Source organism: Brassica napus, unplaced genomic scaffold (genome assembly GCF_020379485.1).
Source record: "Brassica napus cultivar Da-Ae unplaced genomic scaffold, Da-Ae ScsIHWf_1152;HRSCAF=1638, whole genome shotgun sequence".
Taxonomy (NCBI): Eukaryota; Viridiplantae; Streptophyta; class Magnoliopsida; order Brassicales; family Brassicaceae; genus Brassica; species Brassica napus.
Window position 1 is genome coordinate 57,503 of NW_026014575.1, and position 6,192 is coordinate 63,694.

Here is a 6,192-nt window from a genome sequence, read left to right on the forward strand (position 1 = left end):
TATGAGATACCTACAGATTTTGTGGTGCTTGAGATGGGTGAGGAGGCTCAAGACCCATTGATTCTAGGAAGGCCATTCTTAGCTACAGCAGGAGCTATTGTTAATGTGAAGGAAGGCACGATTGATCTCCATTTGGGTAAAGAGAACATCCTCCACTTTGACATCAAGAGGAAAATGAGGAAACCAACTGTGTTCGGGCAAGCCTTCTACATTGAAGAGATGGACACCCTGCTGATGAGCACCTTGAAGAGTTACCACCTGAGGACGACGAGGAGGGAGCATCTCCCTCTACTCATTCCCTATAGAAGGTAACCCACCACACTCCCTTGTATATACCATTTCATTTTTGCATATTAGTCTTCTTTTCGGTATCTCTCTCTCTACTTGACGACACAGAGACTGTGTAACTCAAGTTTGGGGGAGGTACCAAGTATTTGATCATGTTTGCTTTGATGTTGTTTCATTGAGTCATGCATGGCATACCTATTTGCATAGAAAAAAAAAAAAAAATCAATCATTTAGTTTGCATCATTTGCATTTTTAGGAGAGTCTAGAGCATATAGGTTGCATTCACTTGCATTGGGAGCAATGATTTGAATGCCTTGTAAAGAACACTACGTTGCACTTGACTAGCTTTTGCACCTCTCAAAAAGACTTGTATGTTTCGAGCCTTGAAAACTCTTCCTGAAACTTGTTGATTGCTGAAACTCAGTCTTTGAAGCCAACTACAACCTTATTAGAAATGAATGAACTTAATGCTTCTTGCTTAGGGTCCCTTGTGTACTGAGTCATGGCTATACACACTGGAGTTGTCACATCTTTTATGCCAATCTTTTTGACAAACTCTAGTGGTAGACCACTCCCAAAACCTTTCCTTCCTTTTAAGCTTTCATTGTTTGATGAGTGAGGCCTTCTTCGGAAAGTCTTACATGCGCATAATGTTGAGAGTATCGGGAACGACAATGCTTGATCTTCATTTTTGCTAGATTGGACACTCTTTTGTCTAGCTATAGGTGGGGGGTGAGTGTTGTGATCATGATTTGGGAGAAATGAAAAATAAAAGGATAGACTCTTTGTGCTTAAGTGAATTGATTTTCTGGGATAAGTAGAGAACCTCTAGCTCTAGTTTTGAAAAGTCTTGGCCCCCAACCTAAAAAAAAAAATATATAAATAAAAAAAAAAGAAATCGAAAAAAAAAAAAAAAAGAAAAGAAAGAAAAGGGGGCTAGCAAAGTTGTTAGGAGCTAAGAAATGTTTTGAGGTTGTAGAAAAATCCCTTGTAGATTTCAAAAAGAAAGAGTTAAAGTTCTTAAGATCTTTTGGTGAGAGATGTGAGTTGGGTTTGACATTTGGGAATGATTGTGTAATGTATGTTTGGGAAAAGGGTAGAACAATGGAGATTGAGCATTGTATGCATGAGTTGGTCCCTTTCTTAGATATATTATGTGCAATGTCAAGGCTACTTGTTTTGAGAGTAAACCACCTTAAAGATCATATGTTTTGAACCTCTTGAATCACTTGAATAAAAGCCTTCCCTTACCCAACCAAATGACTTGGACCAACTGACCATTTGCAAGAATTCACCTGATGTTTTGTGCTTAATGAATGTGAGAGTTGGTTGATTTGAATGTGTGGATGCTTGATGATGAGTGTAAGAACAAAAAGAGTTAAGATAGGCCTAGAGAAGCTAGAGTGTAATAAGAGAGTGTGCTAGTTGTGTTTCTTTTGGCTATGTGCTCCCACCTTCAACCTCTCTCCCTATGAGTTCTAGAAAGTTCACTTGTGGACAAGTAAAAGAACAAGTTTGGGGGAGTTGATATCTTGCATATTTGCATTGTTTTATCCATTCATCCATGAGCATTTTCATCATATAGATTAGGATTCAGACATGTTTAGGTTGCATTTTGCATACATGAGTCTCTATTAGGTACTGGAGTACCACATGAGGTTATTTGGAGCTCAAAAGAGGTGAAAAGAGTGATCTTTGGACGAGCACAGCCGGAGCGACCTCTCGGAGCGACGGCATGAGGTCGCTGTGCACCACATCCCGGAGCGACTCATCCAGAGCGACTGCACAAGGTCGCTCGCGTTTTCACGTCTGGAGACACACATTTACACCTCGGAGCGACCTTCCAGAGCGACGTGCTGAAGTCGCTCCCGAAGCTCAGAGCGACCATACCAGAGCGACAGGGAGAAGTCGCTCGCGTTTTCATCACCCGGAGACGCGAGAACGAGCCCGGAGCGACCTCTCGCAGCGACACAGCGAGGTCGCTCCCGAAGCCTGGAGCGACTTGTCGGAGCGACGGGCTGAGGTCGCTCCGTGTTTTGTTTCTGCTCGAACTTGTGATTTCTCAAGGGCATTTTGGTCATTTCATTATGCACGTTTTTATTTTCTAAACCTATGTTTTATTACTCTGTAAGCCACCAGGAGGCAGATCATCTTTGTTCTTAGAAAAACCACCAAAAACCTTTGGAAAGGGATCTTTTGAATGAATTGATCAGTTTTTATTGAGAATTCTGTGTTCTTATCTATTTCCTGTGTTTCTCTACATGATTAATCTGAAATCCAATATGGGTTTAAGAGGAATCATGGAGATTAGTGAGTAATCACCTTTTGAATTCATGGGTTAGGGAGATTAAGGGTGATTAGGTTAGTTCTAGGATGTTTTAGTGTAGATCATTCATTTCCTTGCTAGTAGAGTAATCATAATGCATCTTCTGAGTTGGCCACTCAAAAGTTGATCTTAGGCATTTCTCACCCGAAAGGTGTTTGATGAAATGCCCGAGACAACTCTCCTAGGCTTTAGTATACTTTGCCAAAGACATTTGTTGTTAAAGATGCTAAGATAGCTAATAGACTTGTTAGTAATGATTGCTTTCATATTATTCAACCAAAGACATTTGATGTTTGAGATATGTTAGCAAATGAGCATTCATCTAGACATAGAGCTTGCTTAGAATTGTGTCTAGGCTTAAGGTTGATGTTTGATTGATCATTTGCCATCCTTAGTTCGATACTTGATCACCCAAGGTCTAATCCCTATGCCCATGAGTTCTCTTTTCCTTTAGTCAAGAAAGTATCATTCTGTTATTGCTTTCTAGTTTTAGTCATAGTTTAAAACCCATCTAAATCATTGGTTGCACTTAGATTAAGTGAGTACTTGCATTCTCAGTGCTTTGATATCCCTCAGAACTGGTTCGACAATCTTTTATACTACAACATTTGTCTTAGGAGCCTTGAAAACTCCTAACATCAGGACTCATTACAACACGAATTGTGGAGTAATATCAGTCTCTTCATGTCGCAGTCTCAAGCTATCTCAAACTCAGATGTTTCTTGCGCGATACGTGCTCCAGACCACTCTCTACATATATGGCGGAACGTAACTCTCAGAAGCATGGAGAGAAACCACACCCGCATGGAGGAAACTCTCTTCATGGTCATTGATTAGACAAGTAAAACAAACAATAACGTTAAGACACATACAAGAATCTGGCTAATGCTTTCCAGCATGGATCTATAGTGGGGTCTTATTTTTTTAAAAAAAATCATATTTTGCTAAAAAGTTATAAACAAAGTAGCTAATGCTGTAAACAAGTATATTTTCTTTTGAATCGAATTTAACATTTTATTCAAAAAAAAAAAATTCTATTTTTTGTTCATTTATCCCAAAATACATTTTCCTTGCTTGCCAGCATGCTGTAAACTATGATCGGCTTTAATGGGCTTAATAGTTGAATTTGGTCTACCTACCTACACAGTTTAGATATTTTAAAATAAACAACGGCTGACCTTACGAGAATTACAGGGCCCAGGGCCCATTAAGTAAACGACAGCGTTTCCTTTCTAAAACTGGACTTAGAGCATCAGCATTAGTGAACCCCTTGGAAGGGGTTCACAAGCATTTTTTTTATTATTATTTTTTCTGTTTGATTTTTGTTTTTTTTTAAAAAAAAAAAAAAATTATAACCGGACCAACCGCAGGCCGCCACGTGTCGTGGAGTCCGCGCTACAGTGATGATCCGGGTTTAGTGCAGTGAACTTCTAGGGAGGTTCATTGTTTTTGTTTATTTTAATATTTTTTTTTTTTCGAAAACTGTGTGAACTCCCGATGGAGTTCACTAATCCAGATGCTCTTATATTCTGTGTCGGTGACGGCGAGTTTCGTCCGCTTTTTCTTCAACAGAAGCAAACGCTTTAGAACCGTACAAATCAAATCAACGGTGGCGATTACGCTAATCCCAAAACGAGGAAGTTTGACTACGACCGTTGATACTAAACGACGATAGATAAAATCTCCGCCGTCCATTTACAGATCAACGGTCTCTACGAAACGAATCTTCTTTTGCAACTCCGCGTAATCAGAAAAAACCGATCAAATCGATTCCACAAAAGATTCACCCGCTCGAATAGACCGTTGCGCGTTGCTTAGATCTCGAATCGTCGTCTCAGATTCTTTCTCCCCTACGAGAGCTAGATCTTCGTGATTTGGCTTTTATCTTTTGCGGTGAATGTGAGATCTATCTCTGTAGTTTCGGTACGGCGAAGCTATGGCGGGGAAGAGTGGTGAATCGGTGTCGATCTCGGTGCCGTATAGGAATCTGAGGAGGATGTTGAGGTTGAGATGGTGTCGACGAAGCATCAAACGATAGCGCTTCTTCTTCTCCTTTGAATCGTTCTGATGGCGCAGCCGTGGCGAAGATTGTAGCTTGGTGACGTTGGTGCTTAGTTTTGTACGGTTGCTGCGGGTGTTCAATTTGGTTGGGCGTTGCAGCTTTCTTTCTCACGCCTTACATTCAGGTGATGAGAATGAGTCTTATATGGTTTCTGTAACTTTATGGCGAAGTCTAATAGCTAAGTTGACTTCTCTTATTGATTCTTATATGAATTGGATTGAATTGAAATAGTAGTTACGTGTTAATGTCAACGGCGTATATAAACAGCTTTATTTGACATCCGACTTTGCTACATTGTCGTATATTCACAATGTTTATGACTAGCTGAATTGTATTCGATTAGTCCTTTATGCATCAGGTGGGGTAGGTATGGTTTTAGGTAGACATGGAACTTGTTGTGTTACTGATGAACCCTTTTGAGTTTTTTTTTTTACCTAACAGTGTTGCATGATTGGTGGGCAGACCCTTGGAATATCGCACGCTTTTTCTTCTTTTATTTGGCTCTGCGGCCCTATTACAGGCCTTGTGGTAAGTTTGCAATCTTTTTTATTTCCTTTTAAAATTTTAGCAAGTGTGTTCAGTGATGATCTGCACTTTTGGCCCTCTCTGGATTTGAAAATGTGGATAATATATGATCAGAAACAAGTTTTCTTATCTAGGCATACTTTTTTTTTTCTGTTTCATGTTGGTACTTATTTTGTTTGTTGATTTTTAGGTCCAGCCTTGTGTTGGTATTTGGAGTGATAAATGTACTTCGAAGTATGGAGAAGACGACCGTTTATTCTCGTGGGATCACTCATGATCTCAATAGCAGTAAGGGGCAATAGAAGATATGATTTTGGGTTTTTGTTTTTAGTTTAGATATGCTACGTTGTGTTCCGAAGCTAAACAAACAATTGCAATTTAGTGATAATAATCGGCTTTTCTGCAGACATTGGGTATCTTTTAGGAGATACAAAGGAACATTGCAGTTGCTCTCCTACTCCCTTGCCCTATGGCATGTTTTTGTAAGGAATTGCTTAAAACTAAAGTGTTTGATGATTTGTTTGTGTATCTGGACATGCAGTACTTTCAAAGGCACACGGACCAGGGCGGCTTTTGTCTTTATCATTGGTTTTTGGCTGCTGGACCTAGCAAACAACACGTGCAGGTTCAGATCTATCTACTAGGTTGAATGGTGTACTGTTAGTCATTACCTAAAATATCCAGGAATGATGTTTTCTGCTTTTGTTTTCAGGGACCTGCTCGTGCTCTTCTAGCTGACCTATCAGGTAAGATTAATTCCTCCATACACTTAGCATATCATAATTTGTATTGAAAATTCTAGAACTAGATTGAATTTGATGTGCTTCTGGTTCTGTAGATAACACTTATCCATGTCTCTCGCTTTCCTTAGGTCCTGATCAGCGGAATACTGCGAATGCTGTGTTCTGCTTGTGGATGGCTATTGGGAATATCCTTGGGTTTTCCTGCTGGTGCTAGCGGACGATGGCAAGAGTAAATCCTCGAGATCTTA

The 6,192-nt window shown here is 39.9% G+C and overlaps 1 long non-coding RNA gene across 1 annotated transcript; it reads left to right on the forward strand.

Annotated features, from left to right (window-relative positions):
- Positions 1-4,782: 4,782 nt before the first annotated feature.
- Positions 4,783-5,647, forward strand: LOC125596209. The gene is made up of 4 exons (XR_007330928.1): positions 4,783-4,800; positions 5,139-5,204; positions 5,392-5,489; positions 5,608-5,647. It is a non-coding gene; the product is annotated as an uncharacterized LOC125596209 (long non-coding RNA).
- Positions 5,648-6,192: the final 545 nt, after the last annotated feature.